Source organism: Schistocerca serialis, chromosome 6 (assembly GCF_023864345.2).
Source record: "Schistocerca serialis cubense isolate TAMUIC-IGC-003099 chromosome 6, iqSchSeri2.2, whole genome shotgun sequence".
Lineage (NCBI taxonomy): Eukaryota > Metazoa > Arthropoda > Insecta > Orthoptera > Acrididae > Schistocerca > Schistocerca serialis.
In genome coordinates this window covers 399,404,419-399,430,105 of record NC_064643.1, presented here as the reverse complement: position 1 = coordinate 399,430,105, position 25,687 = coordinate 399,404,419, and the positions used below count along the sequence as shown (strand labels likewise).

Here is a 25,687-nt window from a genome sequence, read left to right as displayed (position 1 = left end):
GCTTTTACAGCCCTGTTGTTTAGAAAAGTAGTAAAGGGCTATTCTTCCTTACTTCGTCATAACCGAAGAATGATGTCGTTTTGTAAAGCTGTACCTATTTTTTTGGACGTCCTTGGGAAGGAGCATTGGTTTTTCATCATTTGTTTCCGGCTGGATAGCGTCAAGTGCCCGTCAACGTGCCAACCGGTCCTGTCCCCGCGGACAAATGAAGTTTCGTAATGGGCTCCAATTTGCGTGATGAAATTAATTTTCGCGTGCCGTTGATTGATCCCTCAATTAGCAATTGCGTTCTTTGTGTCGGGCGGGTGGGCGGATTCACGTGGGAGTGGCTTCTATGGTTGGCCGTCCGCCCGGTCTGCGAGGTGGAGCGCGCGTTTGTGACAGCAGCTACGACACACGGCCTGCGCCATCACGCTTGAGCCTAAAGGGCGCAGAGACCGCACTCTGAACCGCTGGAAGCTTTTAGTGGCGATCTGACTGAATGTTGCGGCCACACAGGCCATAAACAGCAACATTATTGTACCTTATGTAATATTACGTAAAATATCTGTACGTTACTAAACGAAATTATCTAATAATACGCGAAAGAGAAGAGACAAATTTTTGGTCCGGTAATAATTACTTTCTCGTAAGAGTAAACCCACTACTCTTAAATCGTTCAGAGAAGCTTCATAGTGCGAAGTCATAGCGTTCTCCGGCGCCTGCCTGGAGCTACAGTCCATTGGGACGAGGATCGTGCAGATATAATTACCGTGAAGCAATATCGGTATTCATAGTTGACTTCCTCGTAATGCTCGCTCTGTAGACAATAAAGAAAACAACTGCACTCTAATGACGAAACCTTCTCTCTCTCTCTCTCTCTCTCTCTCTCTCTCTCTCTCTCTCTCTCTCTCTCTCTCTTTCAACTGTCTATCTATATCTCTATCTCTCACGCACACTCAAAAAAATACCATTGCTACAGAATATATTTGCCTATTAAGAGACAGAGACAGGTGCAAGCTGGCAAGCTGACTAGTGAGAGAGCGTGACTGATCACTTTGTTTTAAGTTCACACTTCTAGACCGCGTCATCATGGGATACTACAAATCCTTCACACGGCGAGATACTAGAATCTCTCTCAGTGCAACCACTGCCAGTTGGTTGTACGTAAGATAACTGCCTTATGTATTACTTGACGTGTTATAATTTGTAAGACACGCAAACTCTCGTGGAAAAACCGGGAATATATCTAGTTATTCTTTGTTACAGATGAATTAATTGGCAATATGCGTTTCATATTCACTATTTATTCGATCTCACACTATAAAATACGAACACTTTTAATATAGACGACTGGGGATAGATGTCTGGGACAAGTTAACGACCTCCTCGTCTAGCTGAGCAATGCTTATTTCAAAGCAGCTACCGTCGGTGAAGCAGTTAATGAGTTGAAAGAATTTGAGATCATCGCTTTTCATCCCCTGGTTTTGGCTAGAATTTTCTGCGTAGAAACCGACAGATCGTGTTCTTGACACGGGCTGCGATGAAACGGAAAATTCTCTTGCTCAGGCTGCGTCACCTAAAGGCCAAGCTACAGAAACTCCAAATGAATATGCTGATGAACGTTAGGCAGAGCAAAGTCAACTGGGACCTTCAACAGTTGGTTTGGTGATATGTGTAATGTGGTGTGTAACCTCCCCCTCACTTATCGACCTTAATGACAGTGAAAAATTAAACCGCGTGTACCTAATGGAAATTTGGGAAAAGCAATCGTCACCCAAGTTAATCTGTCGGTAAAGAGGGAGGAAAGGGTTACATCTAAATGAAAGGAAAAATGCAAATGAAACTGGTGGAAATTAATTTTGGAAAGGGGTAAAGTTAATGAAGAAAGTAAATGTGCGGCCGTTACGTTAACAATTAACTAGCGGTAATTAGATATTTGAGATTAGGGGGAAATTACGGTCGCCAGTCCTAAGGACAATTACTATAGTAACAATTACTATAGTAACTAGAAGCGTGGCAACTGAAGGTTGACACGTGTAGTGTGAAAACTGAAAGTTTGTCAGAAGTAATAACTTTCGCTGCACACTGACTTAATTTAGCAAAAGAATTAATAAAACCAGAAAACTGAAAGTTAATTTAGTGACTGAAATTAATAAGAAGCTTTCTTTTTTAAGCACATCGAAATTCAGTAAAATACGGTTAGTCTTGGACTACCTCAACAATCATTTCAAAAGCAACTTGACTCTGCGCAATTTAGAAATAAGAGATTTAACTTTGAACTTGAATTAAATGATTCTGAACAATTAACAATAGTAAAATTTTGTACGTACCAAGCTGAGCTGCAGTCACAGGTAAGCTAAAATATGGTAACAAAACTCGCACTCTTAATTTGTGCTTGTGTAATCTAAATATTGTAGCCAGCTATGAATACTTTAACTGAACTTTGAAATTAAGGCAGTGAAATTGAATGATGCTGGCGTTTGAATATCAACGACACTCGGGTTCATTCCGGAAAAGGAAGGGACCTTGCTTGGTAATGCAATTGGGACAATGAGCAACAAAAGTTCATGCTAAGTTGCTGTAATTTTGCGAGGCAAATGGAACAGTTTGAAAAGCTGAGGTCTGCCATACAGTTCTGAAACTTTACGTGCTTTTAGTCTTCCTTGTTGGTTGATTGAAGGTTTGAAGTCGTCGATCGAGGAGGTGGCGGCAGTCACTCATTGTCGGCCGTCGCTGTTGCAGAAGCTGGATGTTGGCGCGCCTTCTTCTCGACACGGTCACCAGACGAAACGGGCTCTTGATGTGCGCCAGCTAATGCTTCCCGTCCGCGACACCATGTCAGAAACTATCATCGCAAGTCGAGTGCAATTACATGCTGCCAAACCCCGAAAGCGCGGCAACTCGCGGGAGCGTCACACAACACACCTGCTCCACTGCACTACTCCAGCCAGACTCCCCCTCTGCCCGCGCTCCACGCGACAGAGTTAACACTACCAAAGATCCTAAACACTTTCGTTCTCCACACGACCTATCGATGTATTCGATCGATAGTATAGTTTTCCCTAGGCCAGACCCAGCGTATAAATACAAATAATCTTTACACAACAAATCAATTATACATCGACATAAATGCATAAATATATATATATACAAATAGTAAAACAATTACAATATATAAAGGCACAGAAATGTCATATATTCAGGTAACAAAATAAGGAAAAAATTTACAGTACAATAGATGGATATAGGAGGATATGCATTTCCGGCGTTACAGGTGGTAATGCCTCAGATCAATGCATTGTCCAGGGTTCAACAGAAAAGTATGAACAACTTTTCAGGAAACATTCCTCACACTTCGAAGAAGAAAATTTGTTGTATAGACGTGGGTCTGTACTGCTTTATTCTCAGGATAGAGCTGAGTTTCTACAACTATTCATTATCTTAACCATGGGAAACGTACAGGAAAAGGACGTATCACCACAATATGAAACACCTTCCTAAATGAGATGTCCATAATGCCCTTCGCCAGCGAGGATACACGCACTAACCCACTGTATGTATGAAGTATGACTGGAACAATTCGTACCGTTTCAAAGCCTTCCACGATAAAGGCACGAAGACTGTACAACTTGTACCGAGGTTCTGTACACATGGAATTTCAAAATACCTCCACAGTTAAAATTCTACCACGCTTAGATCTGAAGAGCGTGGAGGCCACAGAATGGTCCACATCTAAATATTCAACAACCCCGGAATCTGATATTTAGAAGCCTACGAACCGTAACACTGAAATGAAAAGGTACTCCATCGTGCATGAAGTATATCTTTTGTCACGCTTGTAAGGCTACATGTTTCTGAATAAGTAAGATTATTCTCTAAGAAAGCACGGTCTCTCCGGTGAGCTTGGCTGGAGAAACATATTTTTACAGTCACTGTCACTGCCGGTACAATCTTGACAGAAAACTTTTGTTGATGACGTGACTGCACAGTTTCGAAAGGATTCTCGACAGGCCTTAATAAGGAGTAGGGGTGATTCCAAAGATTAATCTTGATGGTCTACCTCAGTGATTTCTCCGTTTTCACTGAAAAGTTTTCTGCTTGCAACATTGATTGAATTAGTTACTGTTTGCATTCTTTTTTTCATGATTCAGACCAGTGTTTCCTATGTTTAATGTGATAATAGAGAGAACTGGGAAATGAGCTCTAACATGGAAATAAATATTTTCCTTACCCATGTCCTAAAACACAATTTTTTCTTCAATGTGTGAGGAATGTTCCTCGAATGTTTGGCCACACCTTTTTGTTACACTCTAGACAGATTTCATCTGCAGACGAAAATGCTGTGAATATATGTACATTCAACAGATTGACTGGAAGCACACTTCCACACTCTCGAATTTATCTAGTACATGCCTCATAAGTATGTGGCCACACTGTCGTTGAAATTAGCCATAAAATATTAAGTCTTTGCTGCAAGGCGTGCCAATGTTTTGCGACACATAAAGCGCCTCTTACTTGTATGGTAACTGTAATTAAAATTTTCTGGTACTTTTCTACGAATGTAACATTTTTTAATTTTTTTTATTAGATTTTTATTCGCACCCGCAAAGAATCTTCACCATTAATAACAAATAAATGTATAAGAAGGGAACGAAGATAAGTAGTATTAAAGTTTCAATCTCCGTGGATTATGAGACCTAACAGCCACGTGAAAATTCTGGTTTGATGTTGCTCATGTGTGCAATAACCTATTCTCACTCTATTTCTTACCGTATGTTACCAACAAGGGACGTACAATTTTGCCTTTCCTAATATCAGAACAAAACAATATTAAGGTATCCTTGTCCATGTAAGAACAAAATTATTATACTCAGCTTTAAGAAACTCTCGACCACATTGTGGACTAATGTGATATGTGGCTGGTGAGGAGAAAGTATGGAAACAAGCCACAAGCTACGGGGTGAAAAACGCAAAATTACAATAACAGACGAAGAAAATTAAATCAGCAATCAACATGAAATGCATCTGCACTCCGAGGCTCCAGTTACACGTTGGGGACTTGTCTAAAAAGGAATAAAAATGTGACAAGCCAAGCTATGTAACGAGTCCAGAGAAATCACCAAACTTTTATTTTCGCCTCGCACAAAGAAAAACAATATCTCAGAATAAAATTGAAGTAGTCCTCATACTCTGGCTTTGATGGTTCTTGCAAGATTTCGTTTGGCTGCCAGGAAGACTGGGAGTGTCAGCCCTCCCATAAATATTTCTATTTTGGATTTTCTCTGTCCCCCTAAAATCCTGAAAAGAATCGCCACTGTATAATGGGCTGTATCTCAAAAAATCCTGCTCTACTCATCCAAATATGAAAGGAAAATTTAATTGCATTACACTTAGTCAAAATGCCTGAAGCCCACTACCGGTAGTGTATCCTTTAGGATAGTGATGAAATACATTAGAAAAAGAACTACAAAAGACCTGAAAAGAGGACTAATACCGGACGGTTTTAGTGTTTGTTTTAAATAAGGAATCAACGCCTCATTAAAGCTGTCAGGTAAAGTCTGCGAACCAATAGTAATTAAAACACGCTACAGTAAATTAGTATTACGTTAACTGAGAAGTGTTCCAAAGTCTCGTTGCACAAACCGCTATTTTAGAAACTTTATTTTCTTTTTCTGCTGCGAACGACAATAAACCAAGTTGATAGGCTACATTGTATTTTATTTTCCCCTTGACGTAGGACCTTGCTTGTTAAATTTGATTGCAATTTGAATAGCGAACGTATGAAGATATTAAATTCAAATTCACTCCGGATTTTCGTTACGACGCATGGATTGTCACGCTTTTATTGCGCTGCAAACAAGCAATGTGGATGAATTGTACGCTCGTTTTGTGAGCACTGCAGGAGAAGGCAGTTTGTTTGCGAAGATGTTGACACAAACTACTGCGGAATGACAATTGTTCTACTGAAATGAAGGCGAATTACAAATTCCGCTAGTGCCCTGTTGTGTACTTACGACCGCAGGTTCGATTAATCTGTCCCAGCGACAAATTGTTCTGTAGACACATGTAATGTTCTGTTTATTTACCCAATAGCAAACGAGGTTACCTGTTAAAGGGAGAGCAATAGATCCAGGTCACCTTGATTTTTAATGCCACTGCGATGTCGTGACCGACCTCCAGTTTCCAGTTTCTGTGAAGTGTCGGTACGCCCTATACCAGTATTCTGTCGATGCGGAAATCACTGGGCATTTATGGAACTAGCTTTCCCCGTAAAACCTGCAAAGTGATCATAGACTAAAACAGACAGAGATGACTAAAATAATATGATTATGGTACTACATACGGTATCGCTCAGAGTAGTATTTTGATAAGATCTCCTGGTAGCTCGGAACGAGTTTTACTTAACTGAGGATACGTAATCAAAAGAACTTGAAAATGAATCTTCATGCCTGCGACCGGTAGTGTTAGAGAGGCAACCGAATGAAATCGATAGTATGTCCATCTCATCACATTCTTTCTCTGTGAGAAAAAAAGCATTTAAGCAACACGTTTCTCAAGAGTAATGCATTTCGACAGCATATAACGAAGTTTTGTTGCAGGCTCACAGGCTCACTTGAAATTAATGGAAGTTGAAGAATAAAAACATTTTTTGTGCACCTTCAGAAATCTGTAACCGTGGAAATGTAAAGTATGTTAAAATATGTACAAATACGAGCGCCGCCGTGGGTTTCCTGCTTACATCGATACGAACCTTTAAGGTGACTCTTTAATTGATCCCGAGGACTGTCACTCGTTTTCATTTACCCTAGTGGCCCACGTTGGAATACCGATGTAGTAACCATTTTCCTCCTTCCTGGTATGAGCCAGTCGTGTATTGACGCCTGCCATCTGTAATTCTGCAGTGTAGTTTGGTGTTTATATCCTTTTTGAGGGTAAAGGGTTCAGAAAATGAAAGAAAAACCAATAACGATGGTGGCATACAGTTTAACCTCTTCATAGTATAAAGGGCATATTTATTTAGGCCACAACATTCATATGCAGTCTGTTAATTGCAATTACACCCAGGACCAAGAACATGGGAAAGACTCCCAGATATGTGTGGTACTGGAGAAGTGAAATATGCAGGTCGGACCAAACACTATCATAAAACCCATCAGCGTCTGATTTGGTATCTTGCGGCTGTTGGTCAACATCTGTTCACCTATTTGGTGTGTCTGTTAAACCTACGGCTTGTGTAGAACAACAGGAAAGAACCCCAGTAGCCCAGGCCCCAGTGAATAGAATGGGTTACCTTTCTACTCATAGGATTCTGAGGAACAAAATATGCCATACTGAGAAAATCTCTTCGAACAAAAGAAAAACTTCTTAATAGGTGCACTGAACATAATTACTTTACTGAAACCAAGGAAACTGAAACTACTAACAAATATGCTGGATAGATTCAGCAATAAAATTATGACATTGTAAGAAACCAGGTTTACAGCTGAAAATCACTTAGACTCTGAGAATTACAGGTTCTATGAAGGAAAATACAGAGCCGAAAATATTTGGTAAAGGTTTTGCAGTTCACTAGTCCATCACAGATTCGGTCATTGGCCTTACGTCACCTCGGAAGGACTCTCAACCCTGTCAACAAAATTAGGAAACAATGTGCAGTCCATACTGCACCCACCAACAAATGACTACAGCAGGAAAGACCCACGGGAGTTAGAAGACTTATGGGAACATACGGAAAAAATCAGGAACAAAATCCCCGAACATCGCATCAACACTACTAGATGACTTAAATGGCCAGTTAGGAAAAGAAAAGTAACACTGGAGAATCCTAAGACCGTATACTGCTCACAACAGGACCAATAAAAATGGTAAATATCTCATAAGCTTCTGCCAACATTTTAATCTCAAAATTATATCAACACAAATCAAGAAACCCACACAAAACATAAAGACATGGAAATCCACCAATATAAGACTTGGAGAATTTGATGCTGACTATATTGCTATCTCCTGGAGAAATATCGAGGAAGTTCTTAATGTAAAAACTAGGAGAGGCTTCTTTGACACAGACCACCATTCACTATAAATCAAAGACAAATCTCAGCCCAACAGAAAATTAACCAGAGCAACCCATTCCCGAACTGATTCCGAATACCTATAAATCAACAAGAAGAAAATCATTGAAGAATGATCAATGAAAAGTGGGCCGAATAAGCTTATTCTGATAGAAGTATATGCACTTAGAGCTCAAATTACTTTTCACTTGCTTGCTCTTTAAGGCCATGTAACTGTGATTCTGATGAGAGTATATGTACTGAGAGCTCAAATTACTTTTCACTTGCTTGCTATGCATGTTGGCAACTGTGCGTGGTCTTGCTTTTAGTTTTCTCTGTTACTTCCCCAGGTGGCTTGTTGCGAGGCGAGCACCAGAGGACGCGACACACTGCGTTTTCGTGGGGGATCTGCACTTCCGCTAATACGGAGAGGGTCGTACGCCAATGGGCTTGAGCAGCTGGCGGGGCGACTGACCTTGGTCGAGTTTCGCCTATTGTATGGAGGGCGAAACGACCTGCGAGCCGTCTGAGTGTCGCCACAGTTTGTGTGTTTACCGTTTCGGAGCGTCTGGAAGGAAGACTGCTGGCGCCGACTGACTGCATTGTCTTCATGATTCTGAGAATACTTGTGGAGCATGCCCTGCTGGGTGCGACTGTCTGGCGCCGGATGGCCGGCAGTCTTGGCATGCTGTTTTTGTAGCCAGTCAAACGGCAAGTTCAAGCCTCCAGCTAAATAGCAGAGGCATGCTTGGTCAACTTAAACTGTGGTCACACGATTTCTTAAAGCCCTCTAGAAATCTGAGGGACGGTCACAATTGGCGCGAATGATGTTCCGAGATAGTGTGGGGGAATTTTGGAATCAGCACTGAATGCTGATTTGCGGCTTTTCGAGGGTACTGGGGAGATGAGTAATATTGCGTTGCACGGGTCATGGCATACGGGATCTGTCCTTCGTCGGAATCGGACGGTCTTGCGACTTTGTCGCACTTTTTCGGAATCGTTATGGAGCATGACTTCGGCCATACTCCCGTTTCATTCTGCGACGTAAGACCCAGATTCTTACTTTGCATTTTCGCACCTGTACCGACAGGCCGAGTGTAGGCGGTTTTGCTGTGTCTCTTCCTGGAGATACATCTTGTTGGATCCAGGAGTTTCTCTGCTTCGGCCACGCAAGCAGAACTTAGGATCGTACGACAGCATCCGAGGCCATGGGCTGAAACAGAGTTGCTGCATAGCAGGAGTCAGGGCATACATCATCAAAACGCTGCCTACCGACGACGTGCTGCAGGTTTCAGGACTGGTAAAGTATTTTGCGGTTCCAGCACTGTAGGACCTATCATCTTTATACTTTAGTTTTCAGCAGAATGCGAGCTCACTTTGTTACAAGTTCACCTAGTTTGTTACTACATGTATTCCCATTTGAGCTCTCACTACTAATTGCAATACTGCATTACAGTCAGGGGAATAATATTTGATTCATTATGTACTCCAGTCATTATCATCAATCTGTTGCGTCACAGAGGGTAGGAGCCCCTTGTTTTCTAGCCAACTCTTATTCTCATAATAGTTCAGTATATCCTATCCATTAGCCTACTTATTGTATCGACAATCAATTACATTTGTGTTCTGATTTATAATAAATGTCATTGTAATACTTAATCCGCATATTATTTCGTAGGTAGATGCAGAATCCCATTTGCTGTCGTTTATTATGATAAAATTCCTTTTTCTTCCTGAGTAGGTTACCATTTTTATTAAATTATTACGAATGTGCAGTCCATACTTTACCACTAGCAGGGTCCACCATCAGTTCCTCTCGTTGCCGTTGTGCACATAATTAATTAGGTGGCAGGTAAGGAGGGGGTCGGGTCCAAAATTCACCAGAGTTAGAGAGGTATGGGGCTCTGTCTGAGCGGACCTTTAGTTCCCTAGCTGCTCGTGGGACCGCAATGGACCCTTCGACCTCTACATTTCCCCCTACCAGTGGATTGGGTGAGCCACTGGTAGGAAAACACACCCCATCGAAAAAGCGACTTCGTGTAGTGAGTCCTCCAGCGCCTGGTGTTGCTAGAGATTTATCAGACTGTCGTAACAGAGCACATGTTGATAATCAGAATGTGTTTTTGATTATTAAACGGAAGGAGGGTAGCTTTGAGAGGGTTTCTCCCTTTTACATCCACAAGGGTCTTGAGGGAATTGCAGGAACACTGAAATCTGTGAAGCGACTGCGCAATGGGACTCTGTTAGTTGAGACTTCTAGTTCCCGTCAAGTCGCTTCTCTTCGGAAAGCAACCTGTCTCGGAGAGTACGCTATCGAGACCGAGCTCCACTCCACTCTGAACTATAGTAAGGGTGTTGTGACATGTAGGGACTTGGTGGATATCCACACAGACGAGTTAAAATCTGAGTGGGCTGATGAAGGTATTGTTGACGTGCAGCATATTATGAGACGAGTCGATGGGGACCTAGTCAAATCCGACTCGTTTATTCTCACGTTCAGTTGCCCGAGACTCCCAGAGCATGTTAAAGCGGGGTTCTTACGTTTGCCAGTAAGGCCATATTTCCCCAACCCAATGCGCTGTTTTAAATGTCAGCGCTTTGGGCATACTACGTTGGGGTGCAATGGGATAGCCACTTGTGGTAAATGTGGTCAGCCTGCCCATGAAGGAGCCGATTGTTCATCGCCTGTGAAGTGCGTGAATTGCTCTGGGAGTCACTCTGTCTGGAGCCGGGTCTGCCCCATCTATCTCGACGAACGTAAGATACAGGAGATTAAAACATCTAAGCGCATCCCCTATGGTGAGGCCAAGAAGCTCTTTAAGGCCATGCAACCTCCTGTGTTTACAACATCTTTCGCTTCCGCTCTGAAAAAACCGGTACAAATGGCCACTGTTGCTACGCAAACGGAGGTTGCTAGTGTTAGCACTGATACCTGCGTTTGCCAATGCACTTGTGCTGCTGCGGCTGCTTTGCAACCTGCGGCTCTCCCCGCAACGTCGGACAAGGCTGTGGTTGCTGACATTGGGGTACTTCCTGCCTCTCCCCATATGGGGCCTTCTGCCCAGGCGAGTAAAGCTCCAACTGTTGACAAGGCTCTGCATTCTAAGCCCCCCAAGACAAAGACGCCGAAGGTGAAGGTTTTGCCACCTGAGGAGACTAGTCAGGGTCGGTCCGATGACGAGGCCATCGTACTGTCTGACATCTCCCGTGGGTCGTCCTCGGAGCTGATGGACATTGATGACCGGGGGCGATCTTCTCGCCTCAGGAATAAATCTCCGGCCAGTACGGGCTCTCCTCCAAAGCACAGAGGCAGGGTGAAAGTTCAGCCACCATGATCACTGGCTCCCATATTACAGTGGAACCTGAATGGGTTCAGGACGCATGTGGCCGAGTTACAACTCCTTGTACGAGAGTGCCCTTTGTGCTTATGTCTCCAAGAGACACATTTTCGGGCCACTGATGCTCCTTCTTTACGGGGCTATACCGTACATCGAAAAGACGATCTGACGGGGGAAACGGCATAGGGTGGTGTTGGGGTTTTTGTCCGTGACGTGCACCCCTCATCTGAGCTCCCTCTCGTTACAGACTTGCAAGCAGTTGCAGTCGACCTTCTTGTGGATCGGAGGCTCACAGTCTGTTCGGTTTACTTACCACCTCAGGATGCGATAGACTCTGAGGCTCTCACAAACCTTATTAGCCAACTCCCCCGCCCATTTCTTCTTCTGGGGGACTTCAATGCTCATAATGTCTTATGGGGCTCTCCGACTACTTGCCCCAGGGGTCGCATTCTGGAAAGCCTCATGATGCCTGAAGAACTGTGCATTCTCAACTCTGGTGCTCCCACTCATTTCTGTACTGCTTCTGGGTCGTCATCGGCTATTGAACTTTCCTTTTGCTCTCCAGCACTCGCGGATTCTGCTCTGTGGGAGGTTGTTGCTGACCTCCATTCTAGTGACCACTTCCCCCTTTGGATTCGCCTCCTGTATGAGGCTGTGGCATTACCAGTGCCGCCTCGGTGGCACCTCTGCAGAGCTGACTGGACACTTTTCAGCCAACTGGCTGTTTTGTAACACCGCTCCAGCGTCCACGAATGGGTAGACCATGATACAGCCAGCCGGCCATGGTGGCCGTGCGGTTCTAGGCGCTTCAGTCCGGAACCGCGTGACTGCTACGGTCGCAGGTTCGAATCCTGCCTCGAGCATGGATGTGTGTGATGTGCTTAGGTTAGTTAGGTTCAAGTAGTTCTAAGTTCTAGGGGACTGATGACCCAAGATGTTAAGTCCCATAGTGCTCAGAGCCATGTTACAGCCATGATCTGTCATGCTGCTGAATTGTCAATCCCATGGTCATCCGGTCATCCCAAGAGGCGTCCTGTCCCTTGGTGAACCACTGAGTGGCGCTCAGTCATCCGTGCCCGCCGTGCAGTTCTGCGCCGCTTCAAGTGCCGTCCCTCAGCTGACAATCTTGCGACCCTTCGGGTGGCAAGGGCCAAAGCGCGGCGAGTGATTACAGAGAGCAAACGACGGTCATGGTAATCGTTCTTGAACTCCATCTCCCGCTCCACTAGTTCTACGAAAGTATGGGAAGCCATCAGGAGGATTTCCGGGAAACTCATCCAACTACCTGTCACGGCATTGCTGCATCAGGGATGTCTCCTCACGGTGCCGAGATACTACTTGGCGCCGCCTTATCCTCAATCAACTCCATGAGTGGTCCTTTCGTGGCCGTCTCCCCATCTTCATACAGTCCTTTCTTTCCCACCGCCTCATTCGATATCGGGTTGGTAATGTGCTATCTGATTTGTACGTGCAGGAGAATGGTGTTCCTCAGGGAAGCGTTTTAAGTGTCACCCTCTTTGCCGTCGCCATTAACAGTATCACGTCCACTATCCGGAGTCCTGCTCATTGCTCCTTGTTTGCTGTTTTCTGTTCTTCCTCCAGTCTTGTCACTGCTACTCGGCAGTTGCAGCTTTCGGTAAAGCGATTAGAGGCATGGACTGCGGGGTTTTACCTTTTCAGCAGACAAATGTGTGTGTGTTCATTTTAATCGTTCTCGACGTCTTTTTACCTCCCCTGAATTGCGTCTGAGGGACACCGTTCTTCCTTTTAGAGACACTGTGAGGTTCCTGGGCCTCACTTTTGATTCCAAGTTGTCGTGGTTGCCTCACGTTAAAGACCGCAAGGTGCGGGCCCAGAAGGCACTGAATATTTTGAAGTGTCTGAACCATCGGTCCTGGGAGGCAGATCGGGCGCGTATGCTGCAGTTTATAGGGCTTTCGTCCGATCGCTTCTTGACTGTGGTTGCACAGTGTATGGGTCAGCAAGGCCTTCTTATCTGAAGATTCTTGACGCAGTACACCATGAGGGTATCAGGCTGGCCACTGGTGCCTTCCATACCAGTCCCATCCCCAGCCTGTGTGCTGAGGCAGGGGAACCGCCGCTCGCCATCCGGCGGAAGCTCCTCATGGTGCGACGGGTGTGTCAATTCCTTGCCTGTCCTACCTCCCCTGCGTACCCTACCGTTGCCCGACCGCCTGTGGAACGTCTCTTTTCCAGTCGTCGCAGAGCAACGAGGCCATTTGGGATTCGTGCCAAGCATTTGCTTGAGTCCCTTGCTGTGGAGCGTGTGGCCCCCCAACGACAAGGTTTTACTCGCCTGCCTCCCTGGTTGCTCCAGAGGCCCAGCGTCCTTTTAGACTTGTCGGAGTACCGGAGGAGTTGCACTCCTGCGTTTGTTTTTACCTCCTTATTTTCCGATATTTTACGCCAGCATCCCGACCATGTACCAGTATTTACGGATGGCTCTAAACAGGGGGACTCTGTTGGTTGTGCTGTTGTTTTCCCTGATCGAGTCGTCAAGTTACGGCTTCCTGCGGCGTTTACCATCTTTGATGCCGAATTGTTTGCGATCTTGCGGGGATTGGAGCAGATGAGATGTGTTCCCAGTCTTAAGTTCCTCATCTGTTCTCACTCCCTGAGTGCCCATTAGACCATGCAACACTTGTACCCAGCGGATACGGTCGTCCAGAACATCCATAATGCCCTACTCCACCTGCAACGGCAGGGGAAGGAGGTTTCTTTCTGCTGGGTGCCGGGGCACGTGGGTATTAGGGGAAACGAACTGGCGGATGTGGCTGTCCAAAGATGCATGTTCCCTCCCTCACGTTGTTGAATGTGCCGTCCCCCTGCATGCTGTTACCTCCCTCCTGCGTTTTCGTGTTGTGCATCAATGGGAAGAGGAGTGGCTGGCAGTCGGTGAAAATAAGCTGCGTCTGGTCAAGGCCACCACGCGGCCATGGCGTACGTCCTGCCGGTCATGCAGGTGGGATGAGGTTCTCCTCACTCGCCTCCGCATAGGGCACAGTCCCTTAACGCATGGTTTTTTACTCTGGCGGGAGGACACCCCAATCTGCAGTGCTTGTGGCGTCCAGATTACTGTCCGCCACATTTTACATGACTGTCTTTTATTCTCTGACCAGAGGGCGGTGGATTCTTTGCCACCGGATTTGCCCTCTATTTTGCAAGATGACGCAACGACTATGGTTAAGGTCTTACGGTTTTGTGTCCTGTCCAATTTGTTGCCTCGGATTTTAGGGAGAGGGTTTTAATGTGCTGCTGGGTGACTGGCTCACCCAGGTTTTAGGTAAGAGGTCCGCCAGTAACGATTACCTCCTTGTTTCCCTTCGGTTTTTGTTCTCTTTTCCTTGTGTTTCCTTTCCTTTTTAGTGTGTTCCTTCTCCTCTTGTTTTGCCTCCGTATGTGAGGATTTGGAACTGCGTGAGGTCTGTGTCTTTTAGCCGTTCTCCTTGTTCGCTGTCCGTCTTAGTCCCTTCACTGCATGTGTTCCTGTTTTTATGCGTTTGGGCGCTGATGATCACGCTGTTTAGCGCCCGTGAACCTCAAACACACACACACACACACACACACACACACACACACACACACACACACACCCTAGAGAGGTACAAACTCTCCTCCACCCCGGCGCCTCGCAAACTCGCGGAGAATGCGAAGCAAACAATAAAATCAGGTCAACTCTGAGAAGGAGAAAATATAGGTGATGGAACACCACATGTAATCAAGCTGTGGAATATCGGATTAAGGCTTCAGCAATCATAAGACAAAAGAAAATTGGCAGATATTCGAAGGGTAAGGGGAAACGCCTATAAAATTATTCTGCGAGAAAAACTAAATTACGATAATAAGAGGTTCACTGAAGTAGAAGAAGACTTTACAAAGAACAACTTCCCTAATTTTCAAGGCCTTCGGACAAAAGTCAACTGGCCAAAAAACCTCCTAGCCTATGCATCCAACGTCCTGATAGATCCCCGGAAACTAATACAAAGAATAACTGTGAAATTCTAGCCTCAGATTTCAGTACACTCCTGAACTGTGAGCAACCATATGAACAATTCCGATTTGTAAAACCAGCACAAATTCCTGATTAGCTTCCAATCTCGCATGAAGAAATAGTGATTATGACCAAGTTAATAAAAGCAATAGAGTACCTAACGAAGATGGAATTATTGCAGAATTATGAAAAGTGGACCACAAAAGCATAACACCAAAAATTCACAGAATGATATCAAAAGTATGGAAAACAGGGAAAGTCCCAAAAGAATGGAACAGCACTTTGATACAGTCATTTCAGAAGATAGGGGGCAAAACAGATCTGAACAACTACAGAGCAATCTCACTTCTTTACGTAACTTAGAAGATCCTCTCTTTAAAGCTGTGCTGAACCTACATGAGCTGCAAGTATCACGCCGGATTCAGGGAAGAGATATTCCGTATTGAACAGATATGGAACCTCCGTACCATACTACACGTCAGACGATACTGGAACGCTACAGTCACGTTTCTGGATTTCATTTCTGTTTCAGACATGGAGGAACTCTCAAACTAATTAGAAATTCACACAGGAGTCCGACAAGGAGACAATTCTTCGCCACTCTTTTAAAATATCGTATTGAAAAAAAAATAATCAGAGAATGGAAAAAGACTGCCAAAGATATCAAAACTTGGAAAGAGAAATAAAAGATAGTCACTGTGAAATTGCTGGTCTTTGCTGACGACCTGGCTGTATTAACAAACAACAAAGATGAAGCCAAACTAGCGCTAAATAAACTACATGAAATCTCCCGTAAATCTGGAGTCCAAATCACCGATGAAAAAATTCAGTATATGGACACCAAATCAACTGGAAACGTTCCGATGAAAACGCTATATGGAAAAATTTTACAAGTCACTCACCTCATGAACCTAAGCGAAACCATCCTATCCATAGGACCGAACGCAATCTCCAACACAAAAAGAATAATCGAACTACAAAAGGCGTACAAGCTGACATGGAATCACAACGACAAAAGTGCAATATCTTGTCGTGAAAAAGTATGGAACAACACGGTTATTTTACCAGAAGCCTTGTACGATTCAGAAACCACATTTCTTAGGGGGATGAAAAAATTCATTAGATAGGGGAACCAGAACGAAAAATTCTCAGCGAAATCTACCGCACTGTTGTCCGAGACGGAAGTTGGATCAGATGACATACAAAGGAACTCTACGACCACACAGACAACACCACAGATAAATTTATGAAAGGACGTCTACTGTTCTATGTACACGTATGTAGGATCGATGAAAACAGACTTAGAAAGAAAAGTCTTAACTTCGTTAATGGAAGAAATTAATGATCAGTTGGATAAAAGAAACATATGAAGACCTGCAACAATTGAAACGTTCAAAAGAAGAAATTGAGGACAGAGAACAGTTCATATGTAAAATCAGAAACAAGAAACTTCAACAAGTCTTAAAGAAGGGAACAACAGGGAAAAATGGACAGACGAATGGAAGAGAAAACATAGTGAATTAATGAAGAGGTTTTGGGAAGAAAAGAAAAAGAGAAAAGGAAGCTTTGACTGGCTTTGATTCATACTCTCTCCGAAAGGGGTTGTTAAATTTCTATCTTTGATGGAAACCCGTTTACACTGAATGTAAAATTTATCATTTTCTTTTTTTCTAAACTATCTACTACCTATAATAATTTTGTCGAAGGTCTCAACAATTTTTATCTACGTTCTGTAAGATTGTTTAAATGGAACGTTATTCGTATTTTCTTGCCAAATGTGTGTCGAATTCTATTTCCTCTAAATTATATATGAAGCTTCCTTCCACACATTTGACGAAAATAAAAACAACATTTTAAAGGAATAAAGAGAACTTAGAAATGAAAAATATAGTGAGAAGCTTACCAATAGTGATAACAGAACAAAAGACAGTCCTAACTTATACATTATAAATACGTCGGTTTTCGCGAAACACATAAATTTATAAATTTAATAATATCTGATGGATTATTATTACAACAGTATGCATTTCATACATGAGTAAAATGCTTTAAAAGCTCACTTTCTTCAGTTTGCACTTATGACCGCCTCGTTTTCCATTAAAATTGGGAGGGTAAATGGGTCATCTGGTGTTATAAATTCATTCACAAAAAGGCAACAAACGAGACTGCGAAATTGCATTTCTCTCAGGTTACCTGGACAGCTTTCCCGTCACATTCGTGCATGATCCACTTTGTTCGCGCAAATAAACGGACGTTTATTTGACCTTTAGTGACGTGTGAGGCAGCGGCACGGTAGCAGAAAGCGGCCATTTGCGCGAGAAACGCCGGCGCCTGTCTGCTGGAAAGGCGGAGTGAGGTATTATGACAGCGCCGGCACACGAGTGGCGCGCCCCCTGACGGAAATTAGTAGAGTTAGCGCGCCTGCCTGACGGTGGGGCTCGTTACGCTCGTCGGGCTGCCTGACACGCGAGAGAACCTGTGGAGGCCGACTCGGCTCCCAGTCTTCTGCTCTGCCCCTTGGAGCGCAGGTACAGCATCAGAAAAAGCGCAGCGACACGTCTACTCACCATGCCGTCTGCAACTTGAAGCAGGCGTCCGTCCCCTACTACCTTCCATTGGTCATTTACTCCCTACACATCTACTGAGCCCAACAGCTCTGACAACCTGTTCTATTGTTACCATTGGTCAAACGCATAATATTCTTACTCTGCTTCTTCCTGCAGAGGCGTCCATTGTTGTATAGATTAGTAGACGTCCCACTAATGTGTCGCTTTCTACGATTCTGAAACAGGAAACAGACAGTGATCAAGGAAATGCATTCACATCCGGGCAGAAAAACAGTTGATCGGCTGTGTTCACCTTCAAACGTGGTTTGGCGAGAGGAGAGAGTCATAGAGGGCATAAAGACAACCCCCGTCCCCTCCCCTACCACCCCACAAAACAAAACAAGAAATCAAAGATAATTTACTACTGGCGTTTATGTTCATACGCACATCAGTTTCGTAACTTGTCAACAACTTTCGCAGAATAAAATAGAATGGAAACAAGGAGTCTCTAAAATGGCAATGATTCTAGGAAATTGCAAGCTATGTTACACCCAGTTGCAATATGTCTCCTTGTAAGTAAAGCACCGCTCATACAGAACAGATTTGTTAAAGTTCATGGGTCACTTCACAATCCAAACATGTTGCCCTCATTGCCTACAAAAAGCAGAATGGTATACTCATCGCTCTCCTGAGTCATTCACCCACCCGATTCATGATGTCACATCCGCCTACGATACAGGGGTAAAACTAACACACTGCAACCTAAAATACACTATTGGCCATTAAAATTGCTACACCACAATCATGACGTGCTACAGACGCGAAATTTAACCGACAGGAAGAATATGCTGTGATATGCAAATGATTAGCTTTTCAGAGCATTTAATCAAGGTTGTCGCCGGTGGCGACAATTACAACGTGCTAACATGGGGAACGTTTCCAACCGATTTCTCATACACAAACAGCAGTTGACTGGCATTGCCTCGTGAAACGTTGTTGTGATGCCTCGTATAAGGAGGAGAAATGCGTACCATCAAGTTTACGACTTTGATAAAGATCGGATTGCAGTATATCGCGATTGCGGTTTATCGCATCGCGACATTGTTGCTCGTGTTGGTCGATATCCAATGACTGTTAGCAGAATGTGGAATCTGTGGGTTCAGGAGGGTAATACGCAACGCCGTGCTGGATCCCAACAGCCTCGTATCACTAGCAGTCGAGATGAGAGGCATCTTGTCCGCATGGCTGTAACGGATCGTGCACCCACGTCTCGATCCCTCAGTGAACAGATGGGGACGTTTGCAAGACAACAACCATCTGCACGAACAGTTCGACGACGTTTGCAGCAGCATGGACTATCAGCTCGGAGACCATGGCTGCGGTTACCCTTGACGCTGCATCACAGGCAGGAGCGCCTGCGATGCTGTACTCAACAACGAACCTGGGTGCACGAATGGCAAAACGTCAATTTTTCGAATGAATCCAGGTTCTGTATACAGCATCATTATAGTCGCATCCGCATTTGGTGACATCGCGGTGAACGCACATTGGAAGCGTGTATTCGTCATCGCCATACTGGCGTATCACCCGGCGTGATGGTGTGGGTCGCCATTGGTTACACATCCCTGCGAAACCCTACATTTCAGCAGGATAATGCACGACCGCATGTTGCAGGTCCTGTACGGGCCTTTCTGGATACAGAAAATGTTCGAGTGCTGACCTGGCCAGCACATTCTGCAGATCTCTCACCATCTGAAAACGTCTGGTCAATGGTGGCCGAGCAACTGGCTCGTCGCAATACGCCAGTCACTACTCTTGATAAACTGTGGTATCGTGTTGAAGCTGCATGGGCATTTGTACCTGTACACGCCATCCAAGCTCTGTCTGACTCATTGCCCAGGCGTATCAAGGCCGTTATTACGGTCAGAGGTGGTTGTTCTGGGTACTGATTTCTCAGCATCTTTGCACCCAAACTTCGTGAAAATGTAATCACATGTCAGTTGTAGTATAATATATTTGTCCAATGAATACCCGTTTATCATCTGCATTTCTTCTTGGTGTAGCAATTTTAATGGCCAGTAGTGTATATATCTGATCACATCTCGTACATTTCAATAGAGGTTGTGACTTCCATGGTCATAATCTTATCAGTAAGTACACTATACACCCGTCATCAGTTTAACAGACCCTAATAAGATCGTTATTCGAGTACAAACTGATCTGTATTGATTTTCTTTACCGGTTCATAGATGCTACATCCCTTCTCACTGACGATACGACATGCAGTTGTAGAATGGAAGGGAAAGACACCGTATCACACAAAATGAACAAAATTTACTTGAAAGCACTGTAGAGTAGGAGAGAGAAAATTAGTGATTTGTTATGTACAATCAGTGGGAAACAGGAAGAGAACTCAATACGTAGAAAGGCACAGAAACCGTCAGAAGCAAATCAAAGCTTCCTCAAAGACAGGAGGTCTGTTGGTATCAAACGTTGACGTAGAGATCTGGAAGTAGTTTCTTAAATTTTCCTTCGATAGCGTCACACTGTACGCAACACGAATCAAGAAAATTCATGCCCACTTTCCAGTGGCATGCCTGACTGGCTGCAGAAAACATTCCAGCTAGGAAAAAGCGCTCCTTCACAGGGTGACTGTGCCTGCTGCCAACACCAAACCGTGAGCCCAAAAGCAGAATTTTTCGAATGCAAGAGGACTCGACTAAAAGAAACAGCGTGTCTTGCCATTTACGGCCTGTAATAGCATAGTCTGCAACTCTGTTCTCAATCGCAGTTATCAGTGAAATATAACAGTGGACGCACGCAACAATTTTTAGTCGAGTAAATTATGGTGTCGTCAAAGTAATGATAATTCCTTGCTATATGGGACTTCGCATGAAGATGGCGTATGGGAAACTCGTCGAAATGTTGCGACAACACGATCCTAACACTCTGTTGATAACCTGAAAATATTTCCTCGAAGTTTCCTGGTTTTGTAAGCTTATGTCTTAAATCAGTAGCACGACACATATTTTTGGACGAATACTTTCCAAAGCACGTATTTGAATTTCAGTTTCTTGGAAGTTATGTTAACACAACTTACTAGGCATTAATTTAAACGAATTATTATTATTTCTTTCCTTTCTCAGACATTATTATTATTATTATTGTTATACTGAAATGTATGTATTTAATTGTTATCACAATTAAAATAATAGCTGTCTGTGACATGTTAAAAGTGAGGTTGAAGAGATGTTATATTATGGGGTGGGTTGGGGGAGTAGAGAGGAGACAAAAAAATACTGTAGCTCCCACGCCCTCCCTCTCCACCCGTGAAACGAACCCTGGACCCGTTTCTACCAATGATTCTCATCTAAACGTTGTTTCCGTACATAACTTCAGACGAAACGAATTTCCTGCTTCATCTGTGCCGCCAGCGAGCTGGTGCTCTGATCCTAAAAAGTTCGTCGTCGAACGGAAGTAGAGCCACCTTCCTTTCCTACCGTTGTATTCCTGGTCAGGATTTTTCCATCTGTCTTTTTCTTACCTGCAATTTAGAGGAGTCCTTCAATTGTAATGTATTTCCATTACTTTTTGAACACCATTTTGTTGTGATAAGTTGTACTCCGTTCATGTTGCGCATAGTGTGAGGCTGTCTAAGCAAAATTTCGGAAACTACTTCCAGAGCTCTATGTCAACATTTGGTAGTGCAAAGACCCATCTTTGAGAAAGCTTCGATATGATTCTGATGTCTGGAACCGCCCGACCACTACCGTCGCAGGTTCGAATCCTGCCTCGGGTATGGATGTGTGTGATGTCCTTAGGTTAGTTAGGTTTAAGTAGTTCTAAGTTCTAGGGGACTGATGACCACAGAAGTTAAGTCCCATAGTGCTCAGAGCCATTTGAACCATTTGATTCTGATGGATTCTGTGCCTTTATACATTACTGAATTCTCTTCCTATTTCCCATTTAACGTATCTAACAAGTCCCTAATTTCCTTTCTCCTACTCTACACTGCTTTCAAGTAAATTCTGTATTTCCTGCGCTAAGGCGTCTTTCCCTTCCATTCCGCAACCTGCTGTCTTTCTTCAGTTAGAAGTGTAGAACTTGGTAATCTGTGAAGAAAATTATTACGTGTTGGTTCTTACTCGAATAATAACCACATTCCAGAATGAGATTTTCACTCTGCAGCGGAGTGTGCGCTGATATGAAACTTCCTGGTAGATTAAAACTGTGTGCCCGACCGAGACTCGAACTCGGGACCTTTGCCTTTCGCGGGCAAATGCTGTACCATCTGAGCTACCGAAGCACGACTCACGCCCGGTACTCACAGCTTTACTTCTGCCAGTACCTCGTCTCCTACCTTCCAAACTTTACAGAAGCTCTCCTGCGAACCTTGCAGAACTAGCACTCCTGAAAGAAAGGATACTGCGGAGACACGGCTTAGCCACAGCCTGGGGGATGGTTCCAGAATTCCCGCGAAAGGCAAAGGTCCCGAGTTCGAGTCTCGGTCGGGCACACAGTTTTAATCTGCCAGGAAGTTTCAATAACCACATTATTTTCTACTAAATCTGTGACAGGGCTACACTTTAATTCTTCATAAGATTACGACCATACGAGTTACAGTCTCCATTTAAATGTAGTAAGCAGTTAAAGCAGGTTTATAGAAGTTGCATAAGGTTAGACATAGCTACTTATGTGGTTGGCGGATATAAAGTAGTGCAGTGCATGCTTGAGGAGCGCAGCACAGAGATGGTTTATGGCGGCCATGAGGGCAACATGTTTGTGTAGAGTGGCAGCCAATTTGTTTTAAAAAAATGGTTCAAATGGCTCTGAGCACTATGGGACTCAACATCTATGGTCATAAGTCCCCTAGAACTTAGAACTACTTAAACCTGACTAACCTAAGGACAGCACATAACACCCAGCCATCACGAGGCAGAGAAAATCCCTGACCCCGAATTTGTTTTAATAAATATGTTCTGCACGAGTGGAACTTTACTGACAACGAGACAATAGGGCAATAGGAGCTTTGTAATTTTTTTTATATTTAAGGTACGAGAAGTTCGGAATTGTAATTGCAATCTCACAAAGTATATCGATACAATTCTCAAAAATTCTCGGTAAAATCTACTGTCTTTTTAGTATCCTAAAGAAAGGTCGACTTTTCGACAGATAGCTTGTCTCTGTGGTAAGTGCTCACCTGCCAAGTGGATGGCCTGGTTCGATTTCCACCGAGCGAGATGGCGCAGTGGTTAGCACACTGGACTCGCATTCGGGAGGACGACGGTTGAATCCCGCGTCCGACCATCCTGATTTATGTTTTCCGTGATTTCCCTAAATCGCTCCAGGCAAATGCCGGGATGGTTCCTTTGAAAGGGCACGGCAGACTTACTTCCCCATCCTTTCCTAATCTGATGAGACCGATGACTTGACTGTTTGGTCTCTTCCCCCAAAAACACAAAACAACAACAACAACAATTGTTCAATTTCCAGCTGATACCAGTTTTTAAGTGAGGTTGCATTTTCTACCAACATTTCCGTGAAGCCTAAAATACATAAAGATGGAAAACAAACGGTAGCACTCGAGATTGGTAATAATCACTAGCTGGTTCGAGTCATGTTTCAGTCATTAATTTTGCGAATTTTTCCTGATCAGTTGGAATACATACGTCGTTTAAATATCACATCAATCAAATGTATGCTAATTTACTGATATCTAACTGTCATTTTTACGAAAAATGTAGACGTTCTTATTTCTAATTACATTTTGCCCCCAAAAATCCAGTTTTCATTGCCAGCATAAATTATTAATTACCAATCATGTATAAAAGATTGCTAATGAAGATCATTTAAATTAAAAAAGACTTTAAAATTAAGTGTTTTTAGTTTGATGTATTTTACTCTTCACAAAAATGGTCGTGTAGCATTGCACTTTTGGTTAAAAGATCGTACTGTATGCACCTTTGTTTGTAAACTTGCCACAGCTGGGAATTGTACCCAGACCAGTCGCGTGCAAACGAACGATTTACACAGAACCACACTGCCTGATCAAAAATCGACCTTACTTTACGATATTAAAGACGATCAGAAATCTTCGAAGCTGATTTTTTCGAGAATTTTTGTGTGCTGAATCTAATGGCTCTGTGTGACGACATATTTGATTTCGGACCTTCACGTATCATAAATATAAACAATTATATTAAACTTGTCGGAATATCATGACAGATATTTATCAGTTTGATAATTATTAATATTTAGAAACTACAATATGAAATCATAAAATATTTAAGGCTATAAGATGAACATCAATTAAAACAAATCGGATTAAATCGGGTAGTGTTGAGGGAATTTGATAAGGAAATGAGATGCTAAAATTAGTAGATGACTTGCTATGCGAGCAGACTTAGATCCGACGGCGGTTTGAGTAAGGAGGTTATAAAATGATGACTGACAATAAAATGAAAAACATTTCTGGAGAACAGAGACTTGTTAACATAGAGTCTAAATTCGAGTGTTAGGAAGTCTTTTCTAAAGCCTTGTTAGGAAAGTATGGACTGGAACTTGTCGGCTTGTGATGTTCTTAATCGTTAGGTACGGAGTTCTCGAATAGAGTGAATAGAGCCGCATTGCTTGTAGATCAGATATAAGATATCGAGCCCCGATTCCGAACACGGCTACGATTTGTCACAAACGTATTAAGAGTAAAAATCTGTCATCCAATTAACATGTTTGTATTTGCGAAGGAAATAAAAACTTGCTACGAAACAGCTACAACGAATCTTAGGTCTATTTTTGTACAATTTGCTATCAATAGTATACCAATGCAATAAGAGTGGTGTCCGCAAAAGTCTGCTACAGGTAACTGAAATACAGAAATGAACAGAAAAGGCTATGCAGTTGTCGTTCTGTCTATCTGGGACGGAAGAAAGTAAAATTATTTTACAATGTATTTCTTCTATTTGTTACTACAACCATCTGTTATTCGCATTAAACTGAATTCCACAGTTTGAAATTAATTAGATTTATGTCACCGGGACAGTCGATTTAACACAGTACGGGAACATTGTTTTAGTTACCTAGAACTGTTGCTTTTAAAAATAGCTGAATCATTCCTCTTCCTGTCCCTCCGCTTCTCAATTCTATCTACCTGTAACTCGTATCGAAAGTTTGGCTCACGAAAAAACGTAAGCTGTGTTTCTTTTTCTTTTTTTCTCTTTCTCTCTTCCTGTACTATAGTAACCACTAAATGCTTTATGGTGTTGTAACCTATAACAAGGTTATCGAAATGAATGTAATGCTAAATTTGTAGAATGCATGATTAGTTACAAGACAAAGGATCTGGTATCCCTGATCTCGTTAGGTTAAACAAATAAATAATAAATAATTTTGCAATCGTTACGTTTATGCTGCTTAACACTCTTCAAGTTGTACAGTTTCACAGACTGTCCATTTTTAAATAGGCCAGTACCGATATTTAAGAAACTAGTTAACGCTCTCATTTGTATTGGCCCTCTAAAGGGAAATATTAATGATTAATGGAAACCAACCAGCTGTTTCATTTGCTGAACATTTTCAGGTTATCGAGTTGTATTAAACTCATGACACAGATATTATGCTTGTCGTACATAGTGTGTTCCAGTGTCAGTTCACTTGTATTAAGTTCGCCTCCTTTCGCGACCAGCGGTAACGAAATTATGGAGAAACATATCTGGTTCGTTTGGTTGAGGAGGTACAAAGTAATATAATAATATCGTATGT

General features: G+C 43.2%; 1 protein-coding gene across 3 annotated transcripts in view; it reads right to left on the bottom strand.

Annotated features, from left to right (window-relative positions):
- LOC126484068 (hemicentin-2-like) overlaps positions 1–25,687 on the bottom strand; it is a 1,942,222-nt gene that overhangs the window by 871,499 nt on the left and 1,045,036 nt on the right. The window lies entirely within an intron of this gene.